The 21,386-nt window shown below is 39.0% G+C and overlaps 1 non-coding gene across 1 annotated transcript; it reads right to left on the bottom strand.

The window, feature by feature from the left end:
• Positions 1–16,965: 16,965 nt before the first annotated feature.
• LOC148545226 (small nucleolar RNA R71) lies at positions 16,966–17,072 on the bottom strand. The gene has a single exon (XR_015900953.1). It is a non-coding gene; the product is annotated as a small nucleolar RNA R71 (small nucleolar RNA).
• Between the last annotated feature and the right edge of the window lie 4,314 nt (positions 17,073–21,386).

Here is a 21,386-nt window from a genome sequence, read left to right as displayed (position 1 = left end):
ATTCCCTTGGCTGAAGCACTTGAGCAAATGCCTCTATACTCCAAATTCTTGAAGGAGCTTGTCAACAAGAAAAGAAGCTGGGATGAGAAAGAAACCATAATGATTACTGAGGAATGCAGGGCCTTGATTCAAAAGGGGCTTCCTCCCAAGCTTGAGGACCCAGGGAGCTTCCTGTTGCCTTGCACCATTGGGGAATTGACCATCACTAAAGCAATGTGCGATCTCAGAGCAAGTATTAACTTAATACCATCTTCCTTGGTGAAAAAGCTGCATATAGAGGAGGTCAAACCAGTGCAAATGTCTCTGGAGCTGGTAGACAAGTCAATGGTATACCCCAGGGGTGTAATTGAAAATCTTTTGGTCAAGGTGGACAGTTTTATATACCCTACTGATTTTGTGGTTCTAGAATCAAACGATGATGATGGTGACTCTGTTATACTGGGAAGGCCATTCTTGGCCACTGCTAGAGCTATCATAGACGTAGAGGAAGGGGAATTAACTCTCAGGATGCATGACCAGAGTGTCACTCTAAAGGTATTACCAGAGGCACAATTTAGCAAGGAGAAGAAAGACTATATGAAAAATGACCAGGAAAGTCACAACAACATCCCAATGCTAAGAATTGTGCAGACTGATGAAAAAGCCCAAGAGGATATTAGAGTATTGGCCATTGAGAAGAGAGGTCCCCAAGGAAAACCTACGGCCAGAAAAGAAAGAACAACAAAAGGAAAGATGAAACGCAGAAACAAAGCAAAAAGGGGTTGGAAGAACAGAAAGATTCCAACAGAGGGGCTTTGCAAAGGTGACAAAGTGCAACTGATATATCAACAGCTGGGGGCAAATCAACAAACCGAGGATTACTACACTGTCAGCAACATACTATCATTAGAGCATGCTGAAATTGAACACCAGAGAACAAAGAAGAGGATCACGGTCAGAGGAGACAAATTGAGGCCCTACAAGCACCAACCACCATAAAAGAAAGCTCCCATGTCAAGCTAATGACAATAAAAGAGCGCTCCATGGGAGGCAACCTATGCTTTAAGATTCATGTCATTTTAAATTCAATAAGTTATGATCAATTGAGCATGAATTCTTTTCTCTTTTCATGAATATGTCCATTGACTGCATGCACTATTTTGAAACATATGCTAAGTTTGGTGTGCTTTCAAGCACACTAAACCAATGTTACAAATAATTCCATTTTGCATGTTTGGAGTATCTTGACAAAGCATATGGCCGAACACTAAGTTTGGTGTCTACATAGCTTCATGAAAAGTAGAAAATCATGCATCAATAATCATACAATTGTTGTTTTTCAAAATCTTATAAATGAAAAAATTCTTTTCCGGTAATGAAGGCATTAATTGTGATGTACCCTTTGACAAGAAACAAGTTTGATGTTCATCAAACCTTGATGCACCGATTTAGGGATACAATTGATCCTTCATGAAAAAAAAAAAAAAAAAGAGAAAGTATGATGAAAACAATTCTTATGAACATTTAACATTTGAATCTCACTAATTGGAGGAAGATACTTATTTTCTTTATATATGACCAAACATTAAGTTTGGTGTCTTCAAGAGAGAGTGTCACGGTTCAAATGACATAAGAATTTATGGTTCACATAGTATTAATAAAAAGAACACTCTTGCTACGGGTGGATAAGACTAATGTATGTTGTCTTGTTGTGGTGACTAGGAGGTCAAAGAATCTTCAAAGAAAAAGACAAGACAAAGGAAAGCTTAGCATGAAGACAAAATCCCATCACATGCCTCGAAAAAGAAATCTGCCACTCCTTGAGAATGATCACGGCAAAGGCAAGGGAAGGAGCAAACTTTGTCTTCATTCATCCTTACATGCATACCTTTGATCTCCATAAGTCTAATTGCATCCCAACCCTTCATTGCTCATTTAAAAGCATACCACCTTCAAGCCATGCACCTGACCGAATCACTCCTCAACATTAAACTCCAACCACTTAAACTTCTCTTCATCATTTCTTGTCATAGCAAGTCCGGTCTCAATTTCTTTTTGCTCCAAACACACATCAAACTCTCCAACATTCTTCACACTCCTTCTCAACCGACCAAGTGACCATGGCATCCTCCTCAAGAACCAAACGAAGAAAAGGAAAAGATCCCATAGTGGAGGAAGACACACATGAATATGACCAACGGAGGTTCAAGTCTTGGTTTCACCAAATGCAAATTCAATGGATGAACGAGAAAAGAATCTATCCTGAAATTCCATTCTTGTTGCCGGAGGATGGATGTCAAGAAATGAAGAACAAAATCCGGAAGAGGAGGTGGGAGGAACTTGCATCACCAGCCACCCGAATCAATGCCAATATCATAAGAGAGTTCTATGCAAATGTCCCAAGGCTTGACATGCGTGAGCCCCCAACGTACAAGAGCTATGTGCGGGGGGTGGAAGTAGACTTTAGCCCGGATGCAATCAAGAAAGTCTTGAAACTAAAGTCAGTCCGCTTTGATGAACCGGGATACCAACAAAGATTGAATGAGGATCAGGATTATGAGGAGATTGCGAGAGACATTTGTTTTGAGAACTCAGAGTGGGAAGGAGATAACAAGAACAGATACAAGTTCCTGAAGAGATGTAACCTCACTCCGGAAGCAAAAGGATGGTATGAGTTGATGAAAAGATCAATTCTGGGCACAGTAAACACCTCAGAAGTTAACAGGGAGAGAGCCGTGATGCTGCATTGCATCATTGTGGGAGGAGAGATAAGAGTTCATGAAATCCTTGCAAAAGACATTCAAAAGCTGGCTGAAAAGAATTTGGCCGGATCTTGGTTGTACTATCCGAGTACCATTTGGAGGTTGTGTGCAAAGGCTAAGGTTCCAATGGAAGAGGAGAATCCAATGTGGATAAGCCAAGGCATGCCCATAACCATTGAACGAATGATGATGCCCCTTGAAGCACATCAAGGCCGAAGACCACATGGAGGAAGGGAAAGAGAAGAACCAATGGAAGAAGATGAGCCACACATAGAAGAAGAGCCAGAAGAGGAGGAGGAACAGCCACACTTTTTCCCACATGGTAATATGGATATGACTCAAATGCAAGAAGCAATAGGAAGATTGTCTCAACAGTACACGAGAATCCAAGAAAGGCAAGAGGAATACCATTCTCTGTACATGAAGAACCAACAAGCACAAGAAGAAAGGGAGCTAAGAATAATGAACAAACAAAGTGAATTCGAGTCAAGATTCCTTGTGATGCAAGAAGAACATGCTTTTCAATCTCATGAATCTACTTTTGGGAAGTTGGAACAAATGCAAGCTGAAAATTTGAAGGCTTTCAAAGAGTTCACAACACTCCAAGATGCAAGGTATGAAGTACAAGCCGATTACAACATCAATAGCCAAATCAAATTGAACTATATTGGAGAACATTTGCACAACATGGATCCGGCGTTCCCAACCTTTGATGAATTCTTCAAAAAGAGAAGTGAGGTAGAAGTAAGCAGAGCTATGAGACTTGAAGATAGAGTAGAGGAGGCTATGAATAAGGCTGGCTTTTGGCAAGATCAACAGGCACCAAACACGGGTGGTGGGAACAATAGCAGCCAAGTGTATGAAAGGAGAAAGAAAAAGAATGACAAATGAAAGGTGGACTTGCTCCTTATTCATCATTATAAAATCTATCTGTTCTAAGTTATCTTTGCATCTTTAAGCAGTTCTTTATAAGTCTTTGCATCATGTTTGTTTCTTTTAAAATAAATAAGCTAGTCTAAGTGTGTGCTTGTGTGTTTACTTTCACTTGACAAGAAGCATGTTTTGTCCCCTGCATCTTTAAGTTCAATAAAAGAAAAAGTTTAAATGTGAAGCAAGATAGTCTCTGTTAGATAGAAGTAGAATAAAAGTAAGTGGTGGTATGTGTGTGATTGTATAATAGCTCACTTTTAGTGAATAAAGAGCCAGGATATCTCCTTCTAAGTAAAGAGTGGCCTACTGTCTATGAATCTCAATTAAATAAAAAAAAATTCCTTGGTTAGAAAGAAAAACAAAAAGAAGGAAAGAAAAAAAAAAGATAGCCAAAAAGTGGCAGAACAAAAGGAAACAAAAAGAAACAAAGCTGGACACCAATAGCTTGAACTTTAAAATATATGCCTGTGATGTCTTTGTACTAGGATCTGCTTGGATTAGTAAGCTCTTAGGAGTGCCTCAACACTCGGTGACTTGGGTTAACTAATCCGGGATCATCAGCTGAAAGTCCACTATCAAGAGCAACCTAACTACAAGGCATTTAGTAACCCAAAGAGGTGCTGGGCATCAATGTTTTAAGAAGGAATGTGAGCCAAGTGTCTATGGTGAATAAGGTGTCAAGTATAAAGAAAAGAAAATGAACTTGCTACACATGACACTCAAATAAAGCTTATGAACAAAGTAATAGCCAAGGATAAAGGAATAATGAGAGGTCATAGCAGTATGTCACTTGAAGCTTGAAGGAGATTTTCTAGGCCTAGGAGTCAATAAGAAGTGAGTATTTGCATATCCATACAAAATCCCATGAACTATCAATAATACTCTGCTAGCATGAACATCCTCTTCCATCTTATTCTTTCTTCTCAATAAATCTTTTCTTGCTTGGGGACAAGCAAGCTTTAAGTTTGGTGTTGTGATGACAAGTCATCTTAGCCTATTTTAACTAGTCTTTTTCTTTTGTTTTCATTAGAATTATGCACTTTCTTGAACCATAAGCAAGCTAATTGAGTAGATTTTCATGTTTCCCTTTGATTGAATCAACCATGTATAAATTCATGCCATTTCATGAGGTTTTATGCTAAAATTGTTGCATATTATGATAGAATGAATATCTCATGATTATGAGCATAGCTTTGATGAGTTGGTTGATTGATTATAGGTGAAGAAAGCTTGGAGAAAGGTTGAAGTAAGAAGGAATAGCTAGGAGTAAAGAGAAGACAATGGAATAAGTGAAATTGAACCAGGAAGCAAAAAGCTGGACCTAAAGTTAGCATCAAACTTTTGCACAAACTTTTGGTTGAAAAGTTAGCCCCAACGTTAGCCCCCTAACTTGGAGGCTAACGTTGGAACTTGAAAATCATTCCCTGGGTACCAAAAGTTTGCGCCAACGTTAGCCCGCTAACTTTGAGGCTAACGTTGGCACATGAAATTTACCCCTGGGCACCAAAAGTTTGCGCCAACGTTAGCCCCCTAACTTTGAGGCTAACGTTGGCATGAAGAAATCCTCCCTGGGCATGAAAAGTTTGCGCCAATGTTAGCCCCCTAACTTTGAGGCTAACGTTGCCACATGAAAATCACAAGGAGGAGCAAAAGTTTGCGCCAACGTTAGCCCCCTAACTTGGTGGCTAACGTTGGCGCCACAAGCACACAAGGCAAGGCCAACGTTAGGGTCAAAGTTAGACCCCTAACGTTGGCACCAACGTTCATATCAGCAAATTTTGTGGGCTGCTATGAAAAGTTGGAGCAAAAGTTAGACCCCTAACTTTTGCTCCAACTTTTGGTCCAACTTTTGCAAAACTCCAACCCGGTTCAATTGGTTCACTTTGGTTCTTCTCCAAACTTCAAGAGCAATCAACCAAGGCCTCTTTCAACCCAATTCCACCAAGAGCAAAGGCCCAACTCAAGGCTTGAAGATCATTTGAAGAAAGTGTATAAATAGGATAGAATTTAAGTTTTCGGGAGCTTTCCTTTTGGAATTTTCATAATAGTTTTCGGAGAGCTTTTGGATTGAGTGAACTTTAATTTCTTTGTCTTGGGGAAGGAGAATTCACTTCTCTTCCTCTCAGTTTTATTGCTTTCAATTTCAATTACAATTGTCTTGGATCTTGGGTTGGAGAATTGAAGAAATTCTGTTTCAATCTCATCCTTGGATCTCTTTGCTTTATTTACTGCAATTTAATTTCCATTTCTGTTACTTTCTTCTCATCTACTTCCCTTACAATTTACATTTCTTGCACTTTAAGATTCTGCTATTTATATTTCTTGCATTCTAAGTTTCTGCTATTTAATTTCTTGTTCTTTAAGATTCAGCACTTTAATTCCCTGTTCTCTTTACTTCCATGCAATTTAATTTCTGCACATCACAAAACACTCAACCAAATATTGATTCGCTTGACTAAATTAACCAATAAGCTAAAATTGCTCAATCCTTCAATCCCTGTGGGATCGACCTCACTCCCGTGAGTTTTTATTACTTGATGCGACCCGTTGCACTTGCCGGTTAGATTTGGGTGTTTTGGGAGAGATTCGTTTCTCCACCAAAATATCTCATCATGGACCTTCCCATCTTGATCTCAACTTACCTGGCATGAGCCTTAGTCGAGATTTGTAAAGGAGGACTAAATTCCCAGGTTGGAACTCTTTCTTCTTGATGTTTTGATCATGTACAGCCTTCATCTTTTCCTTGTATATTCTGGAGTTTTCATAAGCCTCTAGGCGAAGGCTCTCCAGTTCCTGCAGTTGCAACTTCCTTTCAGCTCCGGCTTTCTCAATTCCCATGTTGCACTCCTTAACTACCCAAAAAGCTCTGTGTTCTACTTCAACTAGGAGATGACAAGCTTTTCCATAAACCAAGCGGAAAGGGCTCATCCCAATGGGTGTCTTATATGCTGTTCTATATGCCCAGAGTGCATCTTGTAGCCTGGTGCTCCAGTCTTTTCTATGAGGCTTTACTATCTTTTCCAAGATACGCTTAATTTCTCTGTTTGACACCTCGGCTTGCCCATTAGTTTGGGGATGGTAAGCTGTTGCAACTTTATGAATTATCTCATGCTTCTTCATTAATCCTGTTAGTCTCCTGTTACAATTAAGCACAATATAAACCATAAAATAATGGTTTATCAGTAACACTTCAAGAAAAATGCCCATTCAGCTACACTTTTTTAAGCTACATTTGAAAAGCGTAGCCTATTCTATGAATAGGCTACGCTTTTCTCCATGCTGCCTTTTTATAAGAGAAAATGATACACAATTGTGGCATCATTTAAAATGTATAGCCTTAGGTATTTTAGAAATCACTTATAAAGCATAGCCATAGTTTGATATCTATAGATTCACTTTTCGTATCAAAGGGGACACTTTTAGAAAGTAGCCTATTTATTAAGTTTTGGGTGCGTTTTAAAAGTGATGGCTAATGTATCTAGGGAAAAAAATTTGACACTTAGTAAATTTTTCCCTCTTCTCTTAACTTTTTCCCGGTATAAAGCACACACACTGTAAGCTAACACTTAGTGAAAATTTTCATTCCCTCCAAAGATCAGAATTGAAGTCACCCTTTCACTAGAGAAGAAAACCCTCCTGCGCTCTTGCACCTCGAGAAGGAAACCCTGCCTCCTGCACCGCGCGAAGAGCGTGAAGCCTCACCGTCGTGAAGATCATCACACCCCAGTCCCCACTCACCACTCAGTGCCACACCGTCGTGAAGATCGTGAAGCTCACACCGTCGTGAACCCTCCTGCACTGATCGTCGCGCGCTGCCCATACTACCGTCGTGAACCCTCCTGCACTGATCTCCGCACCACTCACGACTTCGCCACTCGCCGTCACCTGCGCCCTCCTGAATTGATTGTCAGCTGCGCCCTCACCATCATCGTCTCTGCGCTCAGCTCGTCCTCTCTGCGCTCACATCGTCGAGAAGGTATTCTATAGATTTCCGTTTGTAACTGAAATTTGGGTGGTTTAGAGTTCCAATTTTAGGGTTTTTAATTTGGGGGGTTTGGTATAATAATCTGGTTTATATGCAATTGTGAAATGTGAATTGATGAACAAGCCATGTATTGTTGATGAAAATGCATACTATTTATTTATTTCTATCCGCGTCTACTCGTTCTTCTTGCCTCTGCGCATTCTGGTTCCTTTCTCCTTTGAATCTGCTGCTGCTTGTGCAATCTGATAATGAGCATTTTTTTGAATGGTTGAGTATATGGCTAAATTTATTGCTTTAATCACTAGATGCTGTGTTAAGGAAAAAACAATTTTTTTTCTATAACGCAGCATGTTTAAGGAGAGTCGCAAGCTTCTAATACTATCTCTGGATGAGAAATCCACAGGCTGCTGTTAGGGAGGTCTAGAAGACGATGGAGGCATAGGATGCCAAATGCTGGCAGGTAAATTCGGAGATGAACTACACAGATATGGGGAGTAAGCTTCGCTTCTGCATTAGTGTGCCAGATACCTTGGCATGTCTTGTTTTGTTGCTTCTGCATTATTGTGCCAGACACCTTGCCATGGCTTGTTTTGTTGCTATGCCAAATGATTTTTATTGGGACTCCTGGCAAGCTGGCACCATGAAGAAGTGGATTTCTTTCAAGAAATTGGATGTGACCAGATTGACGATTCTTGTCTTTGATGAGGCTGATCAACTGCTTGCTGAGGTAAATGTTGGATTCTGATTAAATGTAATGCGATTGCTTTTAGTTAGGATTTAAAGTTTCATTGTAGTTTAGAATTGTAACTTGAAATTGTGATGCTTCTCTGCTTATGTGGAGGATATAGAGGGTGAGAGCACTAGTAAATCACTTGACTCTATGAACTATGAATTTCCTAAACAACTATGAATTGCATTGTTGCAGGATGGTTTTAAGGATGATTCCTTGAGGATAATGAAAGAAATAGAAAAATTCAATTCTAGCTGCCAGGTTTGTTGAACTGCCTCTCTTATAGTCTGCATGCATGTATACAAAGTTCAATCCATTCGAGAATTTCTTTAGATATAAAGATGAAACGTATATCCTAATTGATTGCTTTAATTAGGTTGCAAGTTGTGTTGAAGGAAAATATAATTGTTCCTTGATATTTGAGAAACTTCTTATTTGTGCAGCTGAACAATTGCATCTACTTAAATGTACTATGCCATTGCATCTTCACGTTAATGATCTGAATCATTGCATCATTACATGAATTGATTTATTGGCCTAGATGTAATTTCTATGCATTTAGTTCAAATATTTGGGTATACATTCAATGACATTGTCAAGAACTTTGTTGAGATGATAGTTAAAAAGGACCATAATAAACTTTTTGTTAAGAAATAAGAGCTTTCTTTAGATGCTGTGAAGCAGTATAAAGTGCATTACCCTGATGAGTTGCAGATTGAGGTGATAAAAGATTACATATTCGAATTAGGAGAAAATGTGGGCCAAACCATCATATTCGTGCGCACGAGACAGAGTGCAAAAATACTGCACAAGTCACTTATCGATATAGGTTATGAGGTTACTTCGATACAAGGTGCTCTTGACCATGAAGAGAGAGACAAAATTGTGATTTGTGACAGGGTACCTCCTCTTCACTCTCTTTTAACTAATTCAATTTTCGCAGCTTTAGATATGAAATTACAATTTTCGCACTTAAAGTAAATTGGTAATTCATATGCTATCTGATCTTTTCCATTAGAACAGGACAAGTACATTTCAGCAATGCAAAATAGAAAGCAAATTTGGTGATTTCTTTTTCTTTCTTAATTTGTGAACTTAAAGTACTGAAAATATACTCTTAAGAATTTATTCAATTAAGAATATAGACAATGGTATCAAGTGCAACATTACTTAATAATTGGATGAATCCAATGATTTATCCTATTTAAAATCAAGATTCTCCAAAGATGGAAAACCCATTTACCACTTCCTTGGAACTTCCACATTCAGTGAATACACTATCTCACATGCTAAGTGTGTTATCAAGATCAACCTTGCTGCTCCACTTGACAAAGTTTGTGTTCTCAGTTGTGGAATCTGCACAGGTACTAACCACAATTACTACTTAATTAGTAACCAACTTTGATCCTTGCACAAAGTCTTATCCCACTGGCTAGGATTGGCTATGTAAATATATAGAGTTAGTAAACAACCTAGATAATTGTACCTTTTTTTAATGTTAGATTTGTTGATGTTTGTAGGACTTGGTGCAACCTTAAATGTGGCAAAACAGAAGCCCGGTTCTACTGTTGTTGTCTTTGGATTGGGAGCAGTTGGTCTTGTTGTATGTTTCTTTACTAATCCATTATACTTTGCATTGTATTTGAGTGATTTGATAGCTTTTTTTCTTTTCCTTGTTGATTGATGTTCATGTTTAGGCTGCTGAAGGGGCAAGGCTTGCTGGTGCATCAAGAATCATTAGAGTTGATATACTTTCTAGCAGACAGGAACAGGGTAGGTTCCATTATTGCTCACAATTTTTAACATTCAGTGTAACATATGCAGTTAAATTAAATTCCTCATTAAACTTTTGCCTTGTTAAAAATTTCTTGGAAGCCAAAAGTTTTGGAATCACTGACAGTATATGAAAATTAAATTCTTCTGGTATTTTTTTAATAGACTTTTCATTTTGATTGCTGAATAGGTGATTGTTGAAATGACCGATGGAGGAGTTGATCGCGCTCTAGAATGCACTGGACACGTAGAAGCCGCGATTGCAACATTTGAATCTGTTCATGATATATGTAATTGTTGATGGTAACTTATTAATTTTAGGGTGATACATATCTAACCACAATTATAAAATTTATTCTTTACCACTTTAAATTTGTCTGATTTGATTCAATTTATATATTTTTCATTTAACATATTTATTTGAATATTATAATTTATATAATTTAATTATTTAGTTTAATTTGAGGATAGATGAATAAAAACTCCATAAATATTAGAGGATAATATAAAGGTGCATTATGTGATAGCTATTAGGTTTTTGTGACTACAATAGCTATAAGGGTTCTTCCAATTATTTTCTTATAGCTGGTAAGTAACGTTGCTTATCTTAGATTCTTCCAAGGAGCTTGTTACAATTGAAGAATTAAAAAAAGAAACAAAGACAACTAAAGTAATTCCAAGATTCATTTTCTTACATGGTGAAGCATTTTTATTAATCATATGTGTTTGAAGTTGTTCTGCAGTTATATCTCTGATAAGCTTCTTATGTAACTTTTGTTTGTGTAGATTCAAGCTGCATTTTGAGCGGACGAAATCAGGAGAACTCCTCCAACACCACAAGATGAGATGATAGCAGGAATGAGCTACTTCCATGATAAATGAAGAACATAGGGATAAATGAGCGGGTAATCAGAGAGTGACTCCTGAAGTGACAAGGGATGTTTCTTTACTAGCTAGAATGATGGCTGCTAATTTGTATTATTCCCAGATAAAAGATCTTATGTTTAAAGTAATTTATTTTTAGAGAAATAATTTATTTTTCCTAAATAGAAGATTTTATGGCTACTAATTTATTATGGCAACCTAAATCTTGTTTAAGGATAATTTTTATTATTTAAAGAATAATTACATAGTATTATTATGTATTTATTTTTATTTTATGTTTCACTAATTTAATTAAAAATATAGGATTATATATATAATTATATTATTAAATATTCGGTTTTAGAAAAAAGTTATATATATATATACATAAAATAAAATAAAAACAATAAGAGACCTAAGGCTACACTTATATATAGTAGCTATAGTATACAAAAAAAATAAAATAAAATAAAGGACCTAAGGCTACACTTATAAAAAGTAGCAATGGTATACAATGTGGCTATGCTTTACAGGTGATGCAGTAGCGTTGAAAAGCGTAGCCTATTTTGGCAAAAATAGAAGCTGAAAAGCGTAGCCTTTGGTCTTGGACAGCATCATTTAAAAAGCGCACCCTATTCCCAAACGCCAAAAGCGTAGCCCTTGGTGCAGAAAAGCGTAGCCTTTGAGAATAGGCAACGGCCGAATAGGAATCACCCCAAAAAGCGTAGCCGTAGCCTAGAAAGCGTAGCCGTAGCCTAAGGCATCATTTTTTTCACTTTTGGCTACACTTTTCAAGTGTACCTGAATGGGTGTTTTTCTTGTAGTGTAATACTGGAAAACAAAATGCTTAGGGTCACGGCCAAGACTCATAAAGTAGTTGTGTTGAAGAATCAACATACTAAACTAGGAGAATCAATAACACCATATGAATTCTGAGTTCCTATAGATGCCAATCATTCTGAACTCCAAAAGGATAAAGTGAGATGCCAAAACTGTTCAGAAGCAAAAGGCTAATAGCCCCGCTCATCTAATTAAAACTGATCTTCATAGATGTTTTTGGAATTCATTGTATATTCTATTCTTTTTATCCTATTTGATTTTCAGTTGCTTGGGGACAAGCAACAATTTAAGTTTAGCGTTGTGATGAGCGGATAATTTATACGCTTTTTGGCATTGTTTTTAGTATGTTTTTAGTATGTTTTAGTTAATTTTTATTATGTTTTTATTTCTGGACTTTACTATGAGTTTGTGTATTTTTCTGTGATTTCAGGTATTTTCTGGCTGAAATTGAGGGACCTGAGCAAAAATCTGATTCAGAGGCTGAAAAAGGACTGCAGATGCTGTTGGATTCTGACCTCCCTACACTCGAAGTGGATTTTCTGGAGCTACAGAAATCTAATTGGCGTGCTCTCAATTGGTTTGGAAGGTAGACTTCCTGGGCTTTCCAGCAATATATAATAGTCCATACTTTGCCGGAGATTTGATGGCCCAAACTGGCGTTCCAAGTCAGCATAGAAATTCTGGCGTCAAAACGCCAGAACTGGCATAAAAGCTAGAGTTAAATGCCGAAAATGGAACAAAAGTTGGCGTTTAACTTCAAGAAAAGTCTTTATACGTGAAAGCTTCAATACTCAGCCCAAGCACACACCAAGTGGGCCCGGAAGTGGATTCTGCATCATTTACTCATTTCTGTAAACCCTAGGTTACTAGTTTTCTACAAATAGGACCTTTTGCTATTGTATTTTCATACTTTTACACACCAAAGAATAATCTTTGGACGTTTAGTCTTTAGACCTTGGAGGCTGGCCATTCGGCCATGCCTAGACCTTTTGTTCTTATGTATTTTCAACAGTAGAGTTTCTACACATCATAGATTAAGGTGTGGAGCTCTGTTGTTCCTCATATTAATGCAAAGTACTATTGTTTTTCTATTCAACTCAAGTCTATTTCTTCTCCAAGATATTCATTCGCCCATGATGAATGTGATGATTATGTGACACTCATCACCATTCTCGCCCATGAACGCGTGCCTGACAACCACTTCCGTTCTACATGCAAACAAGCTTGAATGTGTATCTCTTGGGTTTCTAATCTAAGATTAGAACCTACGTGGTATAGGCTAGAATTATTGGTGGCCATTCCTGAGGTCCAGAAAGTCTAAACCTTGTCTGTGGTATTCTGAGTAGGATCTGGGAAGGGATGACTGTGACGAGCTTCAAACTCGCGAGTGTTGGGCGTAGTGAGAGACGCAAAAGGATCAATGGATCCTATTCCAACATGATCGAGAACCGACAGATGATTAGCCGTGCAGTGACAGCGCATTTGGAACATTTTCACTGAGAGGACGGGAAGTAGCCATTGACAACAGTGATGCCAAACATAAAGCTTGCCATGGAAAGGAGTATGAATGATTGGAAGAAGGCAATAGGAAAGCAGAAGTTTAGGAGGAACAAAGCATTTTCATACGCTTATCTGAAATTCCTACCAATGAATTACATAAGTATCTCTATCTTTATTTTATGTTTTATTCATCTTTTAATTATCTATTCTCCATAACCATTTGAATCCACCTGACTGAGATTTTCAAGATGACCATAGCTTGCTTCAAGCCGACAATCTCTGTGGGATCGACCCTTACTCACGTAAGGTTTATTACTTGGACGACCCAGTGCACTTGCTGGTTAGTTGTGCGGAGTTGTGATAAAGAGTTGAGATTGCAAATGTGCATACCAAGTTGTTGGCACCATTGATGATCACAATTTCGTGCACCAAGCTCCCTCTCTCAATGAGAGGGAATTTAGCTACTCATAGCTTAGAAAAAAGTACAAGAGATGGAAGAGATGATGAAGTGAAAAGTAAATCTAACTAAAACTCTACTCAACAATCTAATTCACTAATTGCTTAACCCCGTTTTCAGTACTTTCAGGGGTTATTTATACTACTCCTAGCACTAGAATAAAGAAAAATACAATTTGGAGGGAAAAGAGACTCAATAAACGTGACCTTCCAGGCTGGCGCTTGGATGGCGTTGAAGTGGCGTGCCATGCCTAGCCTCCAATTTGGCTTGGTGCGCCACGCCTAAGTCTTCAAGTGGCACTCCCCATGTGCTGATATCCCTGGCTTGCCACACCTTCGAGCCCAAGTGGCACGCCCAGGGTCTTCTTAAGTGTTGGTGTACGCTTGGCGTTCCACGCCTTCGAACCCAAGTAGCACACCCAGCACTTTTTCTTCTTCTTCTCTTCTCTGAAAAGTTAAACTAGCGTGGCACGCCCAGGGTCTGGCATGCCATGCCCACTATGTATGCTTGGTTCTTCTTCTTTGGATAATAGAACTGGCGTGCCATGCCTGGTCCTTCAAGTGGCACGCTGGTGCACGAAATTGTGATTCACACTTTTCACAACTCCGATGCAACTAACCAGCAAGTGCAATGGGTCGTCCAAGTAATACTTTACGTGAGTAAGGGTCGATCCCACGGAGATTGTTAGCTTGAAGCAAGCTATGGTCATCCTTGTAAATCTCAGTCAGGTGGATTCCAATGGTTATGAAGTATTGATAATTAAAATATAATTAAAACAGAAAATAAGATAGAAATACTTATGTAATTCATTGGTGAGATTTCAGATAAGCGTATGGAGATGCTTTGTTGCTTCTGAACCTCTGCTTTCCTATTACCTTCTTCCAACCATGCGTACTCCCTTCCATGGCAAGCTGTATGTTGGGGGATCACCGTTGTCAATGGCTACCGTCCGTTCTCTCAGTGAAAATGGTCCGCCTACGGGTTACTGATAAACCACTATTTTATGGTTTATATTGTGCTTAATTGTAAGGTTTTATCAATTCTTTACCCACTTATTCATATGATTGGCATGCATTTATATTTCCTTCCTAAAATTATTACATGATTGAATATTTGCTTCCTAAAGACTTCAAATTATGTATTTTAATTCTCCTTCATTCCATTAGATGTCGTGATCTGTGTGTTAAGTGCTTTAGGCTTTATAGGGCATGAATGACTTGGAGATTGGAAAGAAAGCTTGCAAAAATGGAAGGAACACAAGAAATCAAGGAGATGACCAGCGAGAAATGACGCGGACGCATGGCTTATGCGACCGCGCGACATAGAGGAAATCGCAGTGACGCGGACGCATGGCTCACGCAACCGCGCGGATTGGAACTGCACAAGTGACGCGGAGGCATGGATGACGTGCATGCGTGGCAAGCCAAAACGCCGAATGACGCGTCCGCATGAATGACGCGATCGCATGACATGCGCGATCTGAGAATCTACAGAATTCGCTGGGGGCGATTTTGGGCCCTGTTTTGACCCAATTTTTGGCCCAGAAAAGCAGACTAGAGCCAAGGAACATGCAGAAACAAAAACAACAATTCATTACAGACAATTCTCAGTTTTAGATCTAGTTTTACTCCTCCTCTAGGTTTTCTCTCTACACATTCATAGTTCTTAGGATTTTATTTTGATTACTTTTCGAATTGGGATATTGAGAAGAGTTATTACCTCAGCAAGACTTCGTCATTCTAGTTTGTTTTCTTTACCTATCTCTTACTCTTCCATGTCCTTTGTTTATTTAGAATTATTATTGAATTATTTTTAGAGTTTATTAATACAAGAACTATCTTTATTTTTATTTGATCCCATTGATTATTATTTATCATGTCTTTCTATATTTCCCTTTCCTATGTTATGAATTCTACATTCACAATGAGCGAGTAGTTCCATAACTTGGATAGGAGTTGATTGAAAGGAAGATCTTAAGTTGGAATGCTTAAAAGAAAAATTGTAATTGGGTTTATTGTTAGTTTGCCCTCTAGTCACTGACACCAATCCTTTTCAATTGAGCGGATTGGGACTTGTGAATAGAAATAGCTTTCCAACTTGTTTGACTTTCCCTTACCTAGTAAGGGATAACTAAACAGAACAACCCTCAATTATCAATTAATCTTGAGAGTACTCCAACAAGAATAGGGCTTCCAACTAATCTACTCCCAGGCAAGGCTTTTATTTAAAATTACACAAATTCTCTAATTTAATTTCCTATTATTCAACTCAAACTATTTTTTGAAAACATCTGATTAATAAAATAGCACACCTTTCTGCAACTCATTGGGAGACGACCTGGGACTCATACTCCCAGTATTTTAAATTAAATTTTATGACAACCTTCTAAATTGATAAGCGGATTTCTGGTTGGTTAAGAACTGTACTTGCAACGTATCTCTTATATTAATTTCTTAACTCACCAATTTCCGCCACATCAATTTTTGGTGCCGTTGCCGAGGAGTTGCAATAGAGTGCTAAAGTTATTAATTGGAATTTATTTACTTGCATTTTATTTTATTTTGCTACTATGAGCTGCATGTTTCTTTCGTTAGATGACACGTTTACTTCCTGATCCAAGCTTGCCAGTATTCGATCCTGAGATTGAAAGAACTATTTCACGAATAAGGCAAGCTCGGCGTCGGTTAGTCCTCTCGGAGGGCAGATTTGAAACGTCACTTGAGGAAGAAATAGGCTCCCTTTCTGCTGATTCGGTTGATTTACGTGCAGGTGACATGGCAGTACCTAGGAGAATTACTATCCAGGAGGCTGGAGCCTCTGATTTTTCAATGCAACCGTTTCAAGCGCATCACCTAGCGGTGGCTACAGACTTTGAAATAAAAACAGCACTGCTCAATTTGATGCCCAAGTTTCATGGCTTACCTGCTCAAGAGCCTATCAAGCACCTTAGAGACTTCCAGGCAGCCTGCTCTACTGTCAGGCGTGATGGTGAAGATGAAACTTCAATTTTGTTAAAAGCCTTCCTATTCTCTCTTGGGGAAAGGCGAGAGAGTGGTACTACACTCAACCCGCAGCAACTGTATCCGACTGGGATACACTTAGAAGAGAATTTTTGGAAAAATTCTTTCCAGCTGAAGTTACTGATAAACTAAGAAAAGACATCTCCATGATTGTTCAGGATGAATCTGAGACTCTCTATGAATACTGGGAGCGCTTCAACAACCTTCTTGAAGCATGCCCCCACCATATAATTGACAAGATAGTGTTGCTCGGCTACGTCACTTAGGGTATGAGGCCCCAAGATAAGACCACATTGGAAAGTGCTAGCAATGGGTCTATGAAAAAGTACAAGACCACTGATGAGGCATGGCAATTGATCAGCGACTTAGCTAAATCTACTTAGAATCACAAGGAGAAACAAGGCCGTTCAAAAGCTGTTGCAGAGGTATCTTCTAGTAGAGAGACTGTTGCTCTAACTCAAAGTATCTGTTAAATGACCAACTTACTGAAGCAGAAGCAATTGAATCAATAACAAAGTCAGCAAGCTCAACCTTCTCCACCAAAACAAAGCCAACAATTAGTCCCACAGAGAGTTTGTGGAATCTGTGCTGATTATAGCCATTATACTGATGAATGTCCGTAGCTCCAGCAGGAAGATAACACCGTGGCAGCCACTCATAACTTCTATGACCGCCCCAACCAAGGGTACAATCAAGGTGGCAGTTACAGCCATGGATGGCAGGACAATTCTAACCAGAATTGGAGAGATAATTCTAACCAGAATTGGAGGGACAACAATAACAGAGGAGGCAGAGACAATCAGGGAAATCAGAGGTGGAATAATAACAACAACAGGCAGCAGAACCAGAACCAGCCATACAGAGCACCTCAGCTGAGGCAATCCCAAGGACCACTGAATAACCAACAGTAGACCTCTCAGATCACTTATCCTTCTTCATCTACTAATGATGAGATACTACAATCTATTGATCGGAGACAACAGGCCATGGAAAATAACCTTAATTCTACTCTAAATGGTCTGAACTCTACCTTGCAAGCTCTTATCTCACAGATTGGATCAATGAATAACTCCAATAACCAGCCTTTGAGCTCCAGCGGAATCCCCTCTCAACCATTACCCAATCCAAAGGGTGGCATCATGATGCACGGAAACTTGTCCCTTAACAAATCTCCCTCGGTAAGTATACCGAATTGTCGTCAAGTAAAAACTCACAGTAGACTGAGGTCGAATCCCACAAGGATTGATTAGTCAAGCAACTTTAATTGGAAGAATGTTCTAGTTGAGCTAAGCAGAAAGTGAGTTGAGAATTGCAGGAAATTAAATGGCGGAAAAGTAAATAGCAGAAAATAAATGACGGGAAGCAAATTGCAGAATCTTAAATGGGGAAGGAAAGTTTAGCATGAAGGTAAATGGCATAAAGTAAAGAGAATGGGTAAGATCAGAAATGGGAAATTTATTGGGCTTAGGAGATGTTGCATTTTCCAGATCAAGTTCATTTTCATCTCTTCCTCAATCAATGCATTCATTGATCTCCTTGGCAGTCTTAAGTGATTGAATTCCAATTCTTTGGTAATTCAATCTCTCAAATCAGATCAATAGCCAATTCCTTGGTCTAATTGCTCATGAGAAGAGATGAAGTATGGTCACTGATTATACCACATGTATTTCCAAATCAAAGTATTGGGAGAATTATATGTCACCATATCCGCCCAAACCCCAATTTGGTCCAACATGAGAAAACATTTCTAGCATGATCTCTTCATCCCTTTTCCAAGGTTCAGAAGAGATCCAAGTATGAATAGCTTCTTTTCCAAGATAACTACTCAATTGGATGAAGATTGAAAGCTTTCTAGTAAAATCAAGAGAAAAGAAAGAAGAAGAATAATGAAAACTATTATTGATCGATCAAATTACAACAGAGCTCCCTAACCCAATGAAAGGGGTTTAGTTGTTCATAGCTCTGGGAATGGAAAGCAAAGATGGAGAGTACATTCTGAAAGTTAAACTAGAAGTGCAGAGAAAGTAAAATACAGGGAGTAATTCTAATAATGCCCAAAAGCTTCTTTCTAGTTCAAAGCTCTCCCTATTTATACTATTCTCTTAATCTTCTAGTTGGCTCTTCAATTCTTGAATATGGGCCTTTGGATCTTGAGTTGAAGCAGTTATCTTCTTCGGTGGGCTCAGCTTTACTTGCAAAGAAAGTGTGAAGTAGGTAGGGACTTTAGCTTAGGGCGTTAGTGGTGTTAACGTTAAGTGAAAATGTGGGGTTGAGAACGTTAGTGACAATCACCTTTTTCACTAACGTTCCTAACCCAAAGTGGTCCACATTAACTTCAACGTTAGTGGTGCCACTAACGTTGACCCTTGGCCCTTCACAAATATTACAGGGGTTTACCTTTTTCAATAACGTTGAGAGTACCCCTTTCTCCCTACGTTAGATTTCACGTTAGAATAGTTAACGTGGCCTTTAACGTAGGCTTGCCAAATCTTCGAGAGCATTAGTGACACTTACCTTTGTCACTAACGCTTCAGAACGCCCCTACTTCCCACGTTAGAGTTCACGTTAACTAGGTTAACGTGACTTCTAACGTGGTATTGATAGCCATCTCCAACGTTAGTGACAAAGGTGAGTGTCACTAACGTTGGCTCATCATCCCTCTTCTCCACATTAACTTCCACGTTAATGTAATTAACGTGGCAACTAATGTGCCTCATAGTGGCTCAATCCAACTTTAGTGACAAAGGTGAGTGTCACTAACGTTGGTGATTCTTGCTCCCTCCACGTTAGAGTCCACGTTAACTGGGTTAACATGGCTTTTAACGTTGCCAATATGGGCTTAGTCCAACGTTAGTGACAAAGGTGAGTGTCACTAATGTTGGCGTCATCTTCTTCTTCCACGTTAGAGCTCACGTTAACTAAGTTAATGATGAGCGGATAATTTATACGCTTTTTGGCATTGTTTTTAGTATGTTTTTTGTAGGATCTAGTTACTTTTAGGGATGTTTTCATTAGTTTTTATGTTAAATTCACATTTCTAGACTTTACTATGAGTTTGTGTGTTTTTTTGTGATTTCAGGTATTTTCTGGCTGAAATTGAGGGACTTGAGCAAAAATCAGATTCAGAGGTTGAAGAAGGACTGCTGATGCTGTTGGATTCTGACCTCCCTGCACTCAAAGTGGATTTTCTGGAGCTACAGAACCCAAAATGGCGCGCTTCCAATTGCATTGGAAAGTAGACATCCAGGGCTTTTCACCAATATATAATAGTTCATACTTTACCCAAGTTTAGACGACGCAAACTGGCGTTCAACGCCAGCTCTCTGTCCAATTCTGGCGTGCAGCGCCAGAAACAAGTTGCAAAGTGGAGTTCAACGCCCAAAATGGCACAAAAGCTGGCGTTCAACTCCAGGAATAACCTCTGCACGTGTAACATTCAAGCTCAGCCCAAGAACACACCAAGTGGGCCCCGGAAGTGGATTTATGCATCAATTACTTACTTCTGTAAACCCTAGTAGCTAGTTTATTATAAATAGGACCTTTTACTATTGTATTAGACATCTTTGGACGCCTAGTTCTTAGATCAGAGGGGCTGGCCATTCGGCCATGCCTGGACCTTTCACTTATGTATTTTTAACGGTAGAGTTTCTACACTCCATAGATTAAGGTGTGGAGCTCTGCTGTTCCTCAAAGATTAATGCAAAGTACTACTGTTTTCTATTCAATTCACTTGTTCCGCTTCTAAGATATTCATTCGCACTTCAACCTGAATGTGATGAACGTGACAATCATCATCATTCCCTATGAACGCATGCCTGACAACCACTTCCATTCTACATTAGATTGAATGAGTATCTCTTAGATCTCTTAATCAGAATCTTCGTGGTATAAGCTAGATTGATGGCGGCATTCATGAGGGTCCGGAAAGTCTAAACCTTGTCCGTGGTATTCCGAGTAGGACTCTGGCATTGAATGACTGTGACGAACTCCAAACTCGTGAGTGCTGGGCGTAGTGACAGACGCAAAAGGATAGTAAATCCTATTCCAGTATGATCGAGAACCTCCAAGATGATTAGCCATGCAGTGACAGCGCATCGGACCATTTTCACAGAGAGGAATAGGATGTGCCAACGACAAGGATGATGCCTCCAGACGATTAGCCGTGCTGTGACAGAGCATTTGGACCATTTTCCCGAGAGAGATCGAAAGTAGCCATTGGCACCGGTGACATCCTTACATAAAGCCAGCCATAGAAAGGAGTAAGATTGATTGGATAAAGACAGCAGGAAAGCAGAGGTTCAGAGGAACGAATGCATCTCCATACGCTTATCTGAAATTCTCACCAATGAGTTACATAAGTATTTCTATCCTTATTTTATTAATTAATTTCGAAAACCCCATTACTATTTTATATCCACCTGACTGAGATTTACAAGGTGACCATAGCTTGCTTCATACCAATAATCTCCGTGGGATTCGATCCTTACTCACGTAAGGTATTACTTGGACGACCCAGTGCACTTGCTGGTTAGTTGTGCGAAGTTAT

Source organism: Arachis ipaensis, chromosome B9 (genome assembly GCF_059453495.1).
Source record: "Arachis ipaensis isolate K30076 ecotype BB chromosome B9, ASM5945349v1, whole genome shotgun sequence".
NCBI classification, from domain to species: domain Eukaryota; kingdom Viridiplantae; phylum Streptophyta; class Magnoliopsida; order Fabales; family Fabaceae; genus Arachis; species Arachis ipaensis.
This window is presented reverse-complemented; position numbering and strand designations above follow the sequence as displayed.